Source organism: Arachis ipaensis, chromosome B3 (assembly GCF_059453495.1).
Source record: "Arachis ipaensis isolate K30076 ecotype BB chromosome B3, ASM5945349v1, whole genome shotgun sequence".
In the NCBI taxonomy this organism is placed as follows: Eukaryota; Viridiplantae; Streptophyta; class Magnoliopsida; order Fabales; family Fabaceae; genus Arachis; species Arachis ipaensis.
In genome coordinates this window covers 113,774,665-113,794,378 of record NC_142438.1, presented here as the reverse complement: position 1 = coordinate 113,794,378, position 19,714 = coordinate 113,774,665, and the positions used below count along the sequence as shown (strand labels likewise).

General features: G+C 39.5%; 1 non-coding gene across 1 annotated transcript; it reads right to left on the bottom strand.

Moving 5' to 3' along the window:
- Positions 1 to 19,123: 19,123 nt before the first annotated feature.
- On the bottom strand, positions 19,124 to 19,231 carry LOC148572100 (small nucleolar RNA R71). The gene has a single exon (XR_015908675.1). It is a non-coding gene; the product is annotated as a small nucleolar RNA R71 (small nucleolar RNA).
- Positions 19,232 to 19,714: the final 483 nt, after the last annotated feature.

The following is a 19,714-nucleotide window of genomic DNA, read 5'->3' as shown; positions in this document are numbered from 1 at the left end:
TACACGTGGAGAGGTCATTCTTGAAGTTGAACGCCAGCTTTTGTGCCAGTTTGGGCATTGAACTCCACTTTGCAACTTGTTTCTGGCGCTGGACGCCAGAATTGGGCAGAGAGCTGGAGTTGAACGCCAGTTTGCATCGTCTAAACTTGGGCAAAGTATAGACTATTATATATTTCTGGAAATCCCTGGATGTCTACTTTCCAACTCAATTGGAAGCGCACTATTTTGAGTTCTGTAGCTCTAGAAAATCCATTTTGAGTGCAGAGAGGTCAGAATCCAACAGCATCAGCAGTCCTTCTTCAACCTCTGAATCTGATTTTTGCTCAAGTCTCTCAATTTCAGCCAGAAAATACCTGAAATCACAGAAAAACACACAAACTCATAGTAAAGTCCAGAAATGTGAATTTAACATAAAAACTAATGAAAACATCCCTAAAAGTAACTAGATCCTACTAAAAACATACTAAAAACAATGCCAAAAAGCGTATAAATTATCCGCTCATCACATATTCACCAACCAATTTCTACCATTCACCAACAAATGAACTCTTCTATCCACCCCAACCTCCATTGGATAACAACACACTCATCTCTAACATCATTAGTCTCACCTCTACACTCCAAAATCTTATATCCCGCATGAACCATCCCTCTACCTCCAATATTCAACCCTCAACCTCTAGTGCACTTCCTTTTCAATCACATAATGATCTTTCCATCCCATCACCACCCTCCATAGAAGAGCACCCACATTCATCAATCCAAGAGCAAGATGATCCCAATTATGCTATTGATATGGAACAAGAAATAAGGAATCATCTTCGCGAATCCATACTTCATAAGAAGCTAGAGGAAGCCCTACAGATGAAGGTAGTAGAGACCCTTAAAGTCGAAGGAGTGGTTGAAGAATTAGTGAAGGAAGACATCAAGAAGGAGTTTGATTTTGTCTTATGGTAAGAGGAGGCCCAAAATGTGGAGATAGAAGAGACCCTTGAAGATGAAAGAGTAGTTGAAAGGAGTTGTCATGGAAAGAAAATCATCAAGGATGAGTATGATTTTATACTAAAATAACTGGACAAAGCAGTAATTATTGAAGAGGAGAAAGTGGTTGAAGACTTGGGAGATGCAGAACCTCCATGGGAAAGTCCAGTCATAGAACCTCCTTCCAAGACATTTGAATTTGATGTTGAAGAGGGTGTACAACCTCCAAGGCATGTCATGGCTAAAGACTTTGAAGAGGTTGATCAAGAGATGTAGATTAAAAAAGAAGAAGCACAACCTCCCATGCCTTTGGTGAGTAATGAAGAAGAGATTGAATTGGAACAAAGCTACCAAGAGGAAGATGTTGATATTGAAGAAGCTTGCAAAGAGGTGGAAGTTGTCAAAGAAGAGCCCAAGGGAATGGAGTTGGAGATCACCTTGCCAAAGTTGTTGGAGACCTCTCCCCCAAATCCATTACCATCCAATACAACATTCAAGTGGGTAAAACACTTATCCTTAACCTTTACCTTCCCACTTGAATATGGGCTACTTGAGACAGATGGTCAGCTTAGAGCTCTTTGTGGCCTTAAGAATAAGAGGGAGATGGTTAGTGGTTGGCAACACAATCCTAGGCTCATTGTGGTTAGGAGCTCAAGGCCTGATTGAAATGGTTGGCATAATTCTCAATTAATTGAGTCTAGGAGGATGTTTAGGCGCCTAAATGAGAATTCTAAGACTGAACCACCCGGATGGAATCATCATGATCCACTTGAAGACGGGTGTAGAAACAAGATTTAGGATCCGGGAATATATGAGGATCAAATTTGGGAGCTCAAAGCTTGTGAAGAACTCCATCAAAGCTTGAGAAATTTACTTGGTATTGATAGAGCTTATTGGAAGTCCAAGCATTGGTGGAAGTTTCAAGACGAGTTCAAGCACAAGCCACCATGACAAGGAGCTCACCGAATATCCAACTTAAGGACTATAACTAAAAGTGCTAGGTGGGAGACAACCCACCATGGTATAATCGTTCTTTTTTTATTCTTAATCTTATTTTATTTTATTTTTACTAGTGTTCATTCATAATTTCTACATATTCACTTGCATTTTGCATTTGCATCTGCATACACATAAAAAAAAGTGGCAGAGAGTTGCGTGGGAGCAATGCAAAAAGTGTGCCAATCGCACAAGCATCACCACACGCACGCGTTCCTCATGCGTGCGCGTCATTTTGAACATTTGGCACTTCACGCGTACGCGTCAATGACGCGCATGCATGACCTAGAAAAATCGGCGTAAAGAGGTGTCAGGCCAAAAGTTGTGCTGGCTTGATGTGGGCACTGTGCCCAAGGCACAAATTCACCCACGCGTACGTGTCCCTGACGCGTGTGCGCCATTTTCAAATTCTGACCACTCACACGTACGTGTCAATGATGCGCACGCGTCACATGTTATTTTGGCACACACCCCAAGACAAACAGAGAGTTGTGCGCGCGCAAGGATGTCTTCGCGCGAGTAGCACATATACGGTCATGCGTACACGTGACCGATGCCCACGCATCACCTTCCAATTTTTGCGACCCACGCGTATGCGTGGAGTACGCGTGCGCGTTACTAGCGCAACACCACCAAATCCCTACGCTGCCACTTTTCTTATCTTTTCTTTTCTAATCCTTATTTCTTTCTTCTTTATTATCCATTCTTTTTCTCCTTCTCTCTCCTTCATTTCTCCTTTCTTCCTTCATTCTTCTTTCAATTATTGCATTTAATTACTTTTCTTCTAAATTTTTTCTCTTTCATGCTTAGTTATTTATGGTTTCTTTTTCATACTTTTCTTTTTTCTTCATAATTTTTTTTATGTTGGTGTTGGAGTCTTATTTGGGTAGTACCTTATTATACTTGAGCTTGTGGATATTATATGAAGTGATTTGATAATTGACATATTAATTTGGTTCTCATATACATTTAGATTACATTATTTTCATTCCTATTTTAACTTGCACACCCAGTGTTTGTAAAAAAGCTTTTATGGCATTTTGAATCCTATTTTATTTTCCTCTTCGCTTGCATGCCTCTTTTTCACAACACTTGTGCTCCACATGTATTTGGGATTATCATTCACAATTATCATCATTACACATGCTCTTTAATTTGGCACATTTATTACTTGATGCTTGAGTTCTGCTTCTCATGCCTAGTACTTGTATGCTTTTACCCTCTTGCATCTAGTTATTATAAATTGCCTTCTTGTAGCTACCATGTATTTAAGCCATTATCTTTTCTTTGGCATTCATTATCACTTAAAATTTTCTCCCTTCCAGTCTTAGTTATCTATATTTCTCACTCTTCCTTTTTCTTCTTCCTTAGGCATGGGTACCAAGAAAGGAAAAGAGAAAGACACTGACAAGATACCAGCAAGGAGAGGAACCAAGAGACCTCCAACTAAGGCGCCTCCATCTACAAGCGTCAGTTGGAGCAACCCGTCCACTTGCACATCTTAGCATGCACCGAGGACGGTGCAATCTTTAAGTGTGGGAGGTCGATACCGATGTCTATGGGTTAGTTATTTTCTTCTCAACACCAATATTTTACTTTATTTGTTAGTTTATTGTTTTATTTGCATGTTTAATTGCATGTTTGTTTGATTTTTTTTTGCATTTAGTTACTACTTGGTTGAAGTAATATTTTCTTTTTCAAGACCCTTTTTATGGTATTTTACTAATTTAAATTTAAAATTTTTATTGGACTTGTTTGAAGAAATTTTATTTTGGAACATGGTCTAGAGCTCGAACACACAAAACCAGTGAGATTTTGAGCCTAATTGATTGATTGCATCTTATCAACCAATATTTTATTTTTGGTGTGTGTTGTTCTCTCTAAAATTGTGATCTTTATCTTGCTTAATTCTATATTTCTACGGTTTGATGTATGCATACACTTACATGATTGAGGCCTTATTTCACTAAGCTTACATACCCATATGGCCTTACCTTTCATTATCCCTTGCAAACCAATTTTGAGCCTATTTTACCCCTTTGTTCTTTACTTTAGCACATCATTAACTCTAAGCGGAAAACAATAATGTCCTTAATTTGAATCCTTGGTTAGCTTAGACTAGTGACAGTGCTCACGAATTAAGTGTGGGGAAATTGGGTTTGCCAATATTTGGTTTGAGAATTGGGTGTTGTGTATTCTTGAGAAAGTATGAAGAAGAATGTTAAGAATATGTTTATGCATTCAATACCTTAATCATATGCATTGAAAAAGAAAAGAAAAAAAATATTTATTAAGAAAAAAAATAGAAAAAGAAAAAAAAAGAGAGAAAAAGAAAAGAAAAAGAGCAAATAATAAAAAGGGACAAAATGCCCCAAAGTAAATGGTGAAAGCAATGCATATGAGTTGTACTCAAATTCGGATGCAAGAATATGTGGAAACCATAATTAATGGGTAGTCAGGCTTTATATTATGATTACGTGGATTGTCCTAAGTTAGGTGAGAAGTTTAGGTTAATTAAGGATTCAGATTTTAGTCCACTTAGCCAAATATAATCCTACCTTGACCCTAACCCCATTACAACCCTTAAAAGACCTCTTGATTTGTGTATTTGTGCATTAAACTTTTGTTGATTGGTAGAAGAAGAGCAAGCCTTAGAAAGCAAGATTAGTAGAGAATTGAGAGAATCGAACCTCAAACACCTGAGCGATTAGAGCGTATACACTTCCAGTGAGGGTTCGATGCTCGATTCCTTGTTCCCGGCTTTCATGAGCTATCTTCTTCTTGCAAGTCTATTTGTACTTCATTTTTATGATTTGAATTAGTGAAATCTAGTTTATATTTGTTCTTGAAAGATTTATTTACTTTTTACCAAGTAGGTAAAAGCATTTTGCATTTAGCTGCTGATAAACCACTATTTTATGGTTTATATTGTGCTTAATTGTATGATTTTATCAATTCTTTACCCACTTATTCATATGATTGGCATGCATTTATATTTCCTTCCTAAAATTATTACATGATTGAATATTTGCTTCCTAAAGACTTTTAATTATGTATTTTAATTCTCCTTCATTCCATTAGATGCCGTGATCTGTGTGTTAAGTGTTTCAGGCTTTATAGGGCATGAATGACTTGGAGATTGGAAATGAAGCTTACAAAAATGGAAGGAACACAAGAAATTGAGGAGATGACCAGCGAGAAGTGACGCGGACGCATGGCTCACGCGACCGCGCGGATTGGAACTGCACAAGTGACGCGGAGGCGTGGACGACGCGCACGCGTGGCAAGGCAAAATGCCGAATGACGCGATCGCGTGACATGCTAGGGGCGATTTTGGACCCTGTTTTGACCCAATTTTCGGCCCAGAAAAGCAGACTAGAGCCAAGGAACATGGAGAAACGGAGGAGAACATTCATTACAGACAATTCTCAATTTTAGATCTAGTTTTTACTTCTCCTCTAGGTTTTTTCTCTACACATTCATAGTTCTTAGGATTTTATTTTTATTGCTTTTCGCATTGGGATATTGAGAAGAGTTATTACCTCAGCAAGACTTCGTCATTCTCGTTTGTTTTCTTTACCTGTCTCTTACTCTTCCATGTCCTTTGTTTACTCAGAAATATTATTGGATTATTTTTAGAATTTATTAATACAAGAACTATTTTTATTTTTTTATTGATCCCTTTGATTATTATTTATCATGTCTTTATATATTTTCCTTTCCTATGTTATGAATTCTACATTTACAATGAGCGAGTAGTTCCATAACTTGGATGGGAGTTGATTGAAAGGAAGACCTTGAGTTGGAATGCTTAAAAGAAAAATTGTAATTGGGTTTATTATTGGATTGCCCTCTAGTCACTGACACCAATCCTTTTCAATTGAGCGGATTGGAATTTGTGAATAGAAAAAGCTTTCCAACTTGCTTGACTTTCCCTTACCTAGTAAGGGATAACTAAACAAAACAACCCTCAATTATTAATTAATCTTGAGAGTACTCCAACAAGAATAGGGCTTCCAACTAATCTACTCCCAGTCAATGTTTTTATTTAAAATTACATAAAATTTCCAATTTCCTGTTATTCAACTCAAACCATTTTTGAAAACATCTGATTAATAAAATAGCACATCTCTCTGCAACTCGTTGGGAGATGACCTGGGATTCATACTCCCAGTATTTTAATTTAAATTTTGTGACAACCTTCTAAATTGATAAGCGGATTTCTAGTTGGTTAAGAACTTTACTTGCAACGTATCTCTTCTAATAATTTCTTAACTCGCCAATTTTCGCCACGTCAATTTTTGGCGCTATTGCCGGGGAGTTGCAATAGAGTGCTAAAGTTATTAATTGGAATTTATTTATTTGCATTTTATTTTATTTTGCTACTATGAGCTTCATGTTTCTTTCATTAAATGACGCGTTCACTTCCTGATCCAAGCTTGCCAGTATTCGATCCTGAGATTGAAAGAACTATTTCACGAATAAGGCAAGCTCGGCGTTGGTTAGTCCTCTCTGAGGGCGGATCTGAAACGTCACTTGAGGAAGAAACAGGCTCCCTTTCTGCTGATTCGGTTGATTTACGTGCAGGTGACATGGCAGAACCTAGGAGAATTACTATCCAGGAGGCTGGAGCCCCTGATTTTTCAATGCAACCGTTTCAAGCGCATCACCCAGCGGTGGCTACAAATTTTGAAATAAAAACAGCACTGCTCAATTTGATGCCCAAGTTTCATGGCTTATGGTGCACGAAAATTACTTCACAATGTAATTCCGCACAACTAACCAGCAAGTGCACTGGGTCGTCCAAGTAATACCTTACGTGAGTAAGGGTCGATCCCACGGAGATTGTTGGCTTGAAGCAATCTATGGTTATCTTGTAACTCTTAGTCAGGAAAACAATAAAATAATTCACTTATCAAATTTGATTGCAAGGAATAAAAGGGCAGAACACAAATTATACTTGTATGCAATGATGGAGAATGTGTTGGAGTTTTGGAGATGCTTTGTCTTCTAAAATTCTGCTTTCCTCTGTTTTCTGATTCACGTACGCACGTCCTCCTATGGCAAGCTGTGTATAGGTGGATCACCGTTGTCAATGGCTACCATCCATCCTTCCAGTGAAAAGGGTCCAAATGCGCTGTCACCGCACGGCTAATCATCTGCAGGTTCTCAATCGTACCGGAATAGGATTTACTATCCTTTTGCGTCTGTCACTACGCCCAGCACTCGCGAGTTTGAAGTTCATCACAGCCATCCAATCCCAGAATCCTACTCGGAATACCACAGACAAGGTTTAGACTTTTCGGATTCTCATGAATGCCGCCATCAATCTAGCTTATACCACGGAGATTCTGATTAGGGAATCTAAGAGATATTCATTCAATCTGATGTAGAACGGAAGTGATTGTCAGACACACGTTTATGGATTGAGGAAGGTGATGAGTGTCACTGATCATCACCTTCTCCATATTTAGGCGCGAATGGATATCTTAGATAGGAACACGCATGTTTGAATGGAAAACAGAAATACTTGTATTAATTCATCGAGACACAGCAGAGCTCCTCACCCCTAACAATGGAGTTTAGAGACTCATGCCGTCAAAGAGTACAAAGTTCAAATCTAAAATGTCATGAGATACAAAATAAGTCTCTAAAAGTTGTTTAAATACTCAACTAGTAACCTAGGTTTACAGAAAATGAGTAAACTATGATAGATAGTGCAGAAATCCACTTCTGGGGCTCACTTGGTGTGTGCTGGGGCTGAGACTAAAGCTTCTCACGTGCATAGGGCTGTTTTGGGCGTTCAACGCCAGCTTTGGATCCTTTTCTGGCGTTGAACTCCAACTTGCAACTTGTTTCTGGCGCTGGACGCCAGAATTGGGCAGAGAGCTGGCATTGAACGCCAGTTTACGCCGTTTATTCTTGAGCAAAGTATGAACTATTATATATTGCTGGAAAGCCCTGGATGTCTACTTTTCAACGCAATTGGAAGCACACCATTTGGAGTTCTGTAGCTCCAGAAAATCCATTTTGAGTGTAGGGAGGTTAGAATCCAACAGCATCAGCAGTCCTTTTTCAGCCTGAATCAGATTTTTGCTCAGCTCCCTCAATTTCAGTCAGAAAATATCTGAAATTACAGAAAAACATACAAACTCATAGTAAAGTCTAGAAATGTGGATTTTTCCTAGAAACTAATGAAAATAAACTAAAAACCAACTAAAACATATTAAAATCTATATGAAATTAACCCCAAAAAGCGTATAAAATATCCGCTCATCACAACACCAAACTTGAACTGTTGCTTGTCCTCAAGCAACTAGACAAATAAAATAGAAGACTAATAAGTCAAGAAGCAATAATATCTCAGAGTTTTTGAGTGAAGCTCAGATTCTAATTAGATGAGCGGGACTAGTAGCTTTTTGCTTCCGAACAGTTTTGGCATCTCACTTTATCCATTGAAGCTCAGAGTGATTGGCATCTATAGGAACTTAGAATTCAGATAGTGTTATTGATTCTCCTATTTCAGTATGATGATTCTTGAACACAACTACTTTATGAGTCTTGGCCGTGGCCCTAAGCACTTTGTTTTCCAGTATTACCACCGGATACATAAATGCCACAGACACATAATTGGGTGAATCCTTTTAGATTGTGACTCAGCTTTGCTAAATTCCCCAATTAGAGGTGTCTAGGGTTCTTAAGCACACTCTTTTTTTTTGCTTTGGACCTTGACTTTAACCGCTCAGTCTCAAGTTTTCACTTGACACCTTCACGCCACAAGCACATGGATAGGGACAGCTTGGTTTAGCCGCTTAGGCCAGGATTTTATTCCTTTAGGCCCTCCTATTCACTGATGCTCAAAGCCTTGGGATCCTTTTTATTACCCTTGCCTTTTGGTTTTAAGGGCTATTGGCTTTTTCTGCTTGCTTTCTCTTTTTTTTTTTTTTTGAATGCAAGCTTTGTTCTTTGCTGCTTTTTCTTGCTTCAAGAATCATTTTTATGACTTTTCAGATTATCAATAACATGTCTCATGTTCATCATTCTTTCAAGAGCCAACATATTTAACAGTCTTAAACAACAAATTCAAAAGACATATGCACTGTTCAAGTATTCATTCAGAAGACAGAAAGCATTGCCACCACATGTTACTAATTAGAATTTTTCTTATTAAAAACTCGAATTTTATTGCCTCTTATTCAAAAGATCTACTATCTTATTCATGTTTGCTGATGATGAGAAAAATAGACTATAACTTAATTGGAGGTAAAATCAAAATAGACACTAATTACTACTATATGACTCCTAAGGTAAACTCCTATAACGACAACTATCACAGAGTTAAAGCAGAAATTAGAATTTAACAACCTTTGTTCTGGGAAGTGGATGTTCCTCGGATCTATGGGGTGCTTGGTCCTTCAAGGGATAACTTCTGGCGCTTCAATTCCCTCAAGTCACGCCCTTGCTCCTCTTGTTCTTTAATCAAATAGCAAAGAATTTGACTTTGTTCCTTCTGTTCCTTTATTATTTGTTCCATAGCTTCCTGCATCTTGGTAACTGATGTTTCAAGATACTCCCAATATTCAGATTGAGGGATTTCTGGGAGGAATTCCTGTGTTTTCTTCTTGATGGGGTCATCCTGTGCTTGTTGTTTTTCCATTGATGCTTTGGTGATTGGTTTCTCAATTGAGATATACTCAGTTATTCCCATCATTACTCCAGCGTCCTTGCAGAGCAGAGAAATCAAGCTTGGGTAAGCCAACCTGGCCTCTTTAGAATTTTTATTAGCAATTTTGTAGAATTCAGTTGAAATTAGTTGATGAACTTCCACTTCTTTTCCCATCATGATGTAATGGATCATCACTGCTCTTTAAACAGTGACTTCAGATCGGTTGCTAGTGGGCAGCAGAGAATGCCCAATGAAGTCCAGCCATCCTCTGGCGACTGGTTTGAGATCTTCCCTTTTGAGTTGATTTGGGACACCCTTTGTGCTAGTTGTCCACCTTGCTCCAGGGATACATATATCCTCTAGAATCTTATCCAGGCCCTTGTCTGTTCTCATCATTCTCCTGTTGAAAGAGTCTGGATCATCTTTCAGCTGAGGTAGCTTTAAGATCTCTCTGATCTTGTCAAGGATGGTATGAACAATCTTTCCTCTGACCACGGTCCGATATTCATAGAAAGCAGTTCCAAATAGTTTTTGCTTGTCTATCTACCACATATTAGCATAGAACTCCTGGACCATATTCCTTCCCACTTTCGTCTCAGGATTAGCTAGGACCTCCCAGTTCCTGATTCGAATTTGCTCCTGGATCTTCGGATATTCGTCTTCTTTCAGATCGAATCTAACTTCCGGGATCACTGATCTTAGACCCATTATTTTGTAATAATGGTCTAAATGTTCTTTAGATAAGAACTTCCCTTGATTCCAAAGTGGTTTTGGAACGCTCTCTTTCTTGCCTCTTGAAGTGGGTTGTTTTCCCTTAGGAGCCATGATCTTAGTGATCACGGATAAACACACCAAACTTAGAGGTTTGCTTGTCCTCAAGCAAAAGAGAAGAAAGGAGAGGGATAGAAGGAGAGCTAGGTGCAATTGTTGATGGAGGGGGGGGAGGCCGAACCCATATTTAAAGGGAGGGGGTGGGTTTGAAAATTTTGAAAAGATATGATAAAAAAAGATTGATTTGGAAAAGATAAGATAGAAGATATGATAAGAGAGGATATAGTTTAAAATTGAAAAGATATGAAAATTTTTGAAAAAGATAAATCTAAATTTTGAAAAAGATAATGTGGAGATTTGAAAAAGATATTAGTTGTAAAGATAGATTTGTTTTGAAAATTTTGAAAAAGAGTTGAATTGAATTGAAAAAGAGGGTTTGTGCTTATGGATTAAGATACATTTGATATTTTTAAGGTAGGATTTTTAGAAATTAGGGATTTTAGAAATCAGGGTTCTTAATATGTTTATGCAGGAAATCATGAATTGAAGCATGAAAATTAAGATTAAAATGAAGAATATGAAGAAAATTGAATTTACCTCCTCCCCACCATCCTGGCGTTTGAACGCCCAAACGCTGCTTGTTTTGGGCGTTCAACGCCCAAATGCTGCCTCTCCTGGGCGTTCAACGCCCAGCTGCTACTTCTTTCTGGCGTTGAACGCCAGGAAGTCCTTTGTTACTGGGCGTTTTTCTGAACGCCCAAAATGCTGTAAATCTGGCGTTAAACGCCCAGTGGATGCTTCTGTTGGGCGTTGGATGCCTAAAATAGACTTTTACTGGCGTTTTCATGCCAGTGAGCTCTTTTTCTCTGTTTTGTGTGCAGAATCCTTCTGTAACCCTGTGAACTTATACAATTGACTCTTTACCTTAAGATCAGTGAACTTTATATAAAAAAATAAAAATAAAAATAGGGCAAAATGCTTAGAGGATTGATGCCCCTTGGCTGGGTTGCCTCCTAGCAAACGCTTCTTTATTGTCTTTAGCTGGACCTTGCTGAGCTTTTAGTCTAGCTTCAGCCTTGAGCACTCTTGCTCAACATTGCCTTCAAGATAGTGCTTTATTCTCTGTCCATTGACAATAAATTTCTTATCAGAATCAATATCTTGAAGCTCCACATAACCATATGGTGATACACTTGTAATCACATATGGTCCCCTCCACCGGGACTTCAGTTTCCCGGGGAATAGCCTGAGCCTAGAGTTGAACAACAGAACCTTTTGTCCTGGTTCAAAGATTCTAGATGACAGCTTTCTGTCATGCCACTTTTTTTATTTTTCTTTATAAAGCTTGGCATTTTCGAAAGCAGTGAATCTGAATTCCTCTAGCTCATTTAGCTGGAGCAATCTTTTTTCTCCAGCTAATCTGGCATCAAAGTTCAGGAATCTGGTTGCCCAGTAGGCTTTATGTTCCAGTTCCACGGGCAGGTGACATGCCTTACCATAGACCAGTTGGTATGGAGAGGTCCCTATAGGAGTCTTGAATGCTGTTCTGTATGCCCACAGAGTATCATCCAAGCTTCTTGCCCAATCCTTTCTACGGGTATTTACGGTCCGTTCTAGGATTCTTTTTAGCTCTCTGTTAGAGACTTCAGCTTGTCCATTATTCTGTGGATGATATGGAGTCGCCACCTTGTGCTGAATCCCATACCGGACCATGGCAGAGTAAAGCTGTTTGTTGCAGAAGTGAGTGCCCCCATCACTGATTAGTACTCTGGGGACCCCAAACCTGCTGAAGATATATTTCTGGAGGAATTTCAGCACTGTTTTAGTATCATTGGTGGGTGTGGCAATGGCCTCAACCCATTTTGATACATAGTCAACTGCCACCAGAATATAAGTGTTTGAGAATGATGGTGGAAAAGGTCCCATGAAGTCAATTCCCCATACGTCAAACAACTCAATCTCCAAGATTCCTTGTTGAGGCATGGCGTAACCATGAGGCAGATTACCAGCTCTTTGGCAACTGTCACAGTTACGTACAAACTCTCGGAAATCTTTATAGAGTATGGGCCAATAGAAGCCACATTGGAGGACCTTGGTGGCTGTTCGCTCACCTCCGAAATGGCCTCCATATTGAGATCCATGGCAATGCCATAGGATCCTTTGTGCTTCTTCTCTAGGAACACACCTACGGATTATTCCGTCTGCACATCTCTTAAAGAGATAAGGTTCATCCCACAAGTAGTACTTTGCATCAGTAATTAATTTTTTCTTTTGTTGCCTGTTGTACTCTTTGGGTATGAACCTTGCAGCTTTATAGTTTGCAATATCGGCAAACCATGGTGTTTCCTGAATGGCAAATAAATGCTCATCCGGAAAAGTCTCAGAGATCTCAAGAAAGGGGAGGGACGTCCCTTCTACTGGCTCTATCCGGGACAGATGATCAGCCACTTAGTTCTCTGTCCCTTTTCTGTCTCTTATTTCTATATCAAACTCTTGCAGAAGCAACACCCATCTGATGAGCCTGGGTTTTGAATCCTGCTTTGTGAGTAGATATTTAAGAGCAGCATGGTCAGTATACACAATCACTTTTGATCCTACTAAGTATGATCTGAACTTGTCAATGGCATAAACCACTACAAGTAATTCTTTTTCTGTGGTTGTGTAATTTTTCTGGGCATCATTTAAAACGCGACTAGCATAATAAATGACGTGCAGAAGCTTGTCATGCCTCTGTCCCAATACTGCACCAATGGCATGATCACTGGCATCACACATTAGCTCAAATGGTAATGTCCAGTCTGGTGCAGAAATAACTGGTGCTGTGACCAGCTTAGCTTTCAACGTTTCAAACGCCTGCAGACACTCTGTGTCAAACACAAATGGTGTGTCAGCAGCTAGCAGATTGCTTAGAGGTTTTGCGATTTTTGAAAAATCCTTTATAAACCTCCTATAGAATCCTGCATGCCCCAGAAAGCTTCTGATTGCCTTAACATTGGCAGGTGGTGGTAATTTTTCAATTACCTCTATTTTTGCTTGATCCACCTCTATCCCCTTGTTTGAGATTTTATGCCCAAGGACAATCCCTTCAGTCACCATGAAGTGACATTTTTCCCAGTTTAAAACTAGGTTGGTCTCTTGGCATCTCTTCAGAACAAGTTTCAGGTGATCAAGACAGGAGCTGAATGAGTCTCCATATACTGAGAAGTCATCCATGAAGACTTCCAGAAATTTTTCCACCATATCAGAAAAAATAGAGAGCATGCATCTCTGGAAGGTTGTAGGAGCATTACACAGCCCAAATGGCATCCTTCTATAAGCAAACACTCCAGATGGACATGTGAATGCTGTTTTCTCTTGATCCTGGGGATCTACTGCAATCTGGTTATAGCCTGAGTAGCCATCCAGAAAGCAGTAATAATCATGACCTGCCAGTCTTTCTAGCATCTGGTCTATAAATGGTAAAGGAAAATGATCCTTTCTGGTGGCTGTATTGAGCCTTCTGTAGTCAATACACATGCGCCACCCTGTAACTATTCTTGTAGGAACCAGTTCATTTTTTGCATTATGAATCACTGTCATGCCTCCCTTTTTTGGGACGACTTGGACAGGGCTCACCCAGGGGCTATCAGAAATAGGATAAATAATCCCAGCCTCTAGTAATTTGGTGACCTCTTTCTGCACCACTTCCTTCATGGCTGGATTTAGCCGCCTCTGTGGTTGAACCACTGGTTTAGCATTATCCTCCAATAAGATTTTGTGCATGCATCTAGCTGGGCTTATGCCCTTAAGGTCACCTATGGACCACCCAAGAGCTGTCTTGTGTGTCCTTAGCACTTGAATAAGTGCTTCCTCTTCCTGTGGATTTAAAGCAGAGCTTATGATCACTGGAAAAGTGTCATCTTCTCCCAGAAATACATATTTCAGGGATGGTGGTAATGGTTTGAGCTCGGGTTTAGGAGGTTTTTCCTCTTCCAGAGGAAATTTCAGAGGCTCTCTCATCTCCTCTGAATCCTCCAAATCAGGCTGAACATCTTTAAAGATGTCTTCCAACTCTGATTCGAGACTCTCAGTCATGTTGATCTCTTCTACCAAAGAGTCAATAAGATCAACTTTCATGCAGTCTTTTGATGTGTCTGGATGCTGCATGGCTTTGATAGCATTCAGCTTAAACTCATCATCATTGACTCTTAGGGTTATTTTCCCTTGTTGGACATCAATGAGGGTTCGTCCAGTTGCTAGGAAGGGTCTTCCTAGAATGAGAGTAGCACTCTTGTGCTCCTCCATTTCCAACACTACAAAGTCAGTGGGAAAGGCAAATGGCCCAACTCTGACAATCATGTCTTCAATCACACCTAATGGGTATTTAATGGAGCCATCAGCAAGTTGGAGACATATCCGGGTTGGTTTAACTTCTTCAGTTAAGCCAAGCTTTCTGATAGTGGATGCAGGTATTAGGTTGATGCTTGCCCCAAGATCGCACAAAGCTGTCTTGGTGCAATTACCTTCTAATATGCATGGTATCAGAAAACTCCCAGGGTCTTTAAGCTTTTCAGGAAAGCTTTTTAGAATGACTGCACTGCATTCTTCAGTGAGGAGAACTCTTTCTGTTTCTCTCCAATCCTTTTTATGACTCAAGATCTCTTTCATGAACTTGGCATAAGAAGGTATTTGCTCAAGTGCCTCTGCAAATGGAATCTTTATTTCAAGAGTCCTGAGATAATCTGCAAAGCGAGCAAATTGCTTATCCTGTTCCTCTTTCCAGAGTTTTTGAGGATAAGGTATCTTGGCTTTATATTCCTCAACCTTAGTTGCTGTAGGTTTATTGCCTACAGAAGTGGTTGAAGAAGCCTTTTTAGAGGGGTTTTCATCAGCACTTGTGTATGTCTGATCCCTCACTGGCAATTGAATGCCAGAGTTAGAAGCTGGAGTGATGTGAGATGCCAACTCCTTGTCTGTTCCTGGTGTCTGAACGCCAGAACTGTGCCCATTTTGGGCGTTCAACGCCAGATCCTTGCTTGTTTCTGGCGTTGAACGCCAGTCCTTGCTTGTTACTGGCGTTGAACGCCAGTCTTGGGCATGATCTGGGCGTTCAGCGCCAGCCTTCCACCAGATTTCTGGCGTTTTAACGCCAGAATTACTTTTCCCTGGGCTCTTACTGTCCTCAGGTAAATTTTGGGTGGTTTGCTCATTCCTTAACTCTTTGTTGCCTTGAGGTGGGATATTTAATGTTTTTCCACTTCTTAATTGAATTGCTTGGCATTCTTCTGTTAATTGTCTTGACAGCTGCTGCTTTGTTTGCTTCAATTGTTCTTCCATATTTATATTAGCCATCCTTGTTTCTTGTAGTTTATCCTTGAATTCGGCTAACTGCTTTGTTAGAAAGTCCAATTGCTGATTGAATTCAGCAGCTTGTTTTACAGGACTGAGTTCAGCAGTTACTGTTTTAACCTCTTCTTTCATGGAAGGGTCACTACTTAGGTACAGATGCTGATTCCTGGCAACTGTATCAATGAGCTCTTGAGCCTCTTCAATTTTCTTTCTCATGTGGATAGATCCACCAGCTGAGTAATCTAGAGACATCTGAGCTCCTTCTGCAAGCCCATAATAGAAGATGTCTAAATGAACCCACTCTGAAAACATTTCAGAGGGGCATTTTCGTAGCATCTCTCTGTATCTCTCCCAGGCATCATAAAGAGATTCATTATCTCTTTGTTTAAAGCCTTAGATGTCTAGCCTTAGCTGTGTCATCCGTTTTGGGGGAAAGTATTGATTCAGAAATTTTTCTGTCAGCTGTTTCCATGTCCTTATGCTGGCCTTAGGTTGGTTATTTAACCACCTCTTAGCTTGATCTTTTACAGCAAACGGAAATAGTAATAGTCTGTAGACATCCTGATCTATTTCCTTATCATGTACTGTGTCAGCAATTTGTAAAAATTGTGCCAGAAACTCTGTAGGTTCTTCCTGTGGAAGACCGAAATACTGGCAACTTTGCTGCACCATGATAATGAGCTGAGGATTCAACTCAAAGCTACTGACTCCAATGGAGGGTATGCAGATACTACTCCCATATGAAGCAGTAGAGGGGTTAGCATATGACCCCAGAGTCCTCCTGGACTGTTCATTGCCACTTAGCTCCATGATGGAGAAAGGGAGATGATGTTAAATAAAAAATTTATTTTTATTTATTTATTTATTTATTTATTTCAAAAATGAAATAAATTAAAATAAAATAAACAAAAATGGTTGAAAATTTTCGAAAAAATGAGGAGAGAGAAAGTGGTTAGGAAGTTTTGAAAAGGATATGATGATTTTTGAAAAAGGTTTGAAAAAATAAAAAAATTTGAATTTTAAAGGTAAGTTTCGAAAATTTGCTTTAAAATAGAGAGAAAAGATATTTTTGAATTTAAAGAGGAGAGAGAAAAACAATAAGATAGCACAAGATTTAAAAATTTTTTAGATCTAGTGCCCTTGTTTTTGAAAATTTTGGAGGGAAAACACCAAGGAACACCAAACTTAAAAATTTTAAGATCAAGATACAAGGAAAACTCAAGAACACTTTGAAGACTCACAAGAACACAAGAACATGAAGGAAGAACACCAAACTTAAAATTTTTAGAAAACCAAACTAAAATTTTCGAAAAACACAGAAAAATCAACAAGAAAACACCAAACTTAAAGTTTGGCACAAGATTTAATCAAGGGAAAATTATTTTTGAAAAAGATTTTTAATAAAACTGGTGCCCAATCATCAAGAACATAAACCAACACTCTAGCCAATTGGGCAATAAATGTAACACTTGTTTTGAAGAAGGATATTTTTAACCAAGAACAATAATAAGAGACTCTAAACCAAAAAGAAAAATTTTCCTAATCTAAACAACAAAATAAATCGTCAGTTGTTCAAACACGAACAATCCCCGGCAACGGCGCCAATAACTTGGTGCACGAAAATTACTTCACAATGTAATTCCGCACAACTAACCAGCAAGTGCACTGGGTCGTCCAAGTAATACCTTACGTGAGTAAGGGTCGATCCCACGGAGATTGTTGACTTGAAGCAATCTATGGTTATCTTGTAACTCTTAGTCAGGAAAACAATAAAATAATTCACTTATCAAATTTGATTGCAAGGAATAAAAGGGCAGAACACAAATTATACTTGTATGCAATGATGGAGAATGTGTTGGAGTTTTGGAGATGCTTTGTCTTCTGAAATTCTGCTTTCCTCTGTTTTCTGATTCACGCACGCACGTCCTCCTATGGCAAGCTGTGTGTAGGTGGATCACCGTTGTCAATGGCTACCATCCATCCTTCCAGTGAAAAGGGTCCAAATGCGCTGTCACCGCACGGCTAATCATCTGCAGGTTCTCAATCGTACCGGAATAGGATTTACTATCCTTTTGCGTCTGTCACTACGCCCAGCACTCGCGAGTTTGAAGTTCGTCACAGCCATCCAATCCTAGAATCCTACTCGGAATACCACAGACAAGGTTTAGACTTTCCGGATTCTCATGAATGCCGCCATCAATCTAGCTTATACCACGGAGATTCTGATTAGGGAATCTAAGAGATATTCATTCAATCTGATGTAGAACGGAAGTGATTGTTAGACACACGTTCATGGATTGAGGAAGGTGATGAGTGTCACTGATCATCACCTTCTCCATATTTAGGCGCGAATGGATATCTTAGATAGGAACACGCATGTTTGAATGGAAAACAGAAATACTTGCATTAATTCATCGAGACACAGCAGAGCTCCTCACCCCCAACAATGGAGTTTAGAGACTCATGCCGTCAAAGAGTACAAAGTTCAGATCTAAAATGTCATGAGATACAAAATAAGTCTCTAAAAGTTGTTTAAATACTCAACTAGTAACCTAGGTTTACAGAAAATGAGTAAACTATGATAGATAGTGCAGAAATCCACTTCTGGGGCCCACTTGGTGTGTGCTGGGACTGAGACTAAAGCTTCTCACGTGCATAGGGCTGTTTTGGGCATTCAACGCCAGCTTTGGATCCTTTTCTGGCGTTGAACTCCAACTTGCAACTTGTTTCTGGCGCTGGACGCCAGAATTGGGCAGAGAGCTGGCGTTGAACGCCAGTTTACGCCATCTATCATTGAGCAAAGTATGGATTATTATATATTGATGGAAAGCCCTGGATGTCTACTTTCCAACGCAATTGGAAGCACACCATTTGGAGTTCTGTATCTCCGGAAAATTCATTTTGAGTGCAGGGAGGTCAGAATCCAACAGCATCAGTAGTCCTTTTTTCAGCCTGAATCAGATTTTTGCTCAGCTCCCTCAATTTCAGCCAGAAAATACCTGAAATTACAGAAAAACACACAAACTCATAGTAAAGTCCAGAAATGTGGAATTTTCCTAGAAACTAATGAAAATAAACTATAAACCAACTAAAACATATTAAAATCTATATGAAATTAACCCCAAAAAGCGTATAAAATATCCGCTCATCAGCTTACCTGCTCAAGAGCCTATCAAGCACCTTAGAGACTTCCAAGCAGCCTGTTCTACTGTCAGGCGTGATGGTGCAGATGAAACTTCCATTTTGTTAAAAGCCTTCCCATTCTCTCTTGAGGAAAAGGCGAGAGAGTGGTACTACACTCAACCCGCAGCAACTGTATCTGACTGGGATATACTTAGAAGAGAATTTTTGGAAAATTTTTTTCCAGCTGAAGTTACTAATAAACTAAGGAAAGACATTTCCATGATTGTTCAGGACGAATCCGAGACTCTCTATGAATATTGGGAGCGCTTCAACAATCTTCTGGAAGCATGCCCCCACCATATGATTGACAAGATAGTGTTGCTCGGCTACGTCACACAGGGCATGAGGCCTCAAGATAAGACCACATTGGAAAGTTCTAGCAATGGGTCTATGAAAAAGTACAAGACCACTGATGAGGCATGGCAATTAATCAGCGACTTGGCTGAGTCTACAAGGAATCACAGGCAGAAACAAGGCCGTTCAAAAGCTATTGCAGAAGTATCCTCTAGTAGAGAGACTGCTGCTCTAACTCAGAGTATCTGTGAAATGACCAACTAACTGAAGCAGATGCAATTGAATCAACAACAAGTTCAGCAAGCTCAACCTTCTCCACCATAGCAAAGCCAACAGTTAGTCCCACAGAGAGTTTGCAGAATCTGTACTGATTATAGCCATTATACTGATGAATGTCCGCAGCTCCAGCAGGAAGATAACACCGTGGCAGCCACTCATAACTTCTATGACCGCCCCAACCAAGGGTACAATCAAGGCGGCAGTTATAGCCATGGA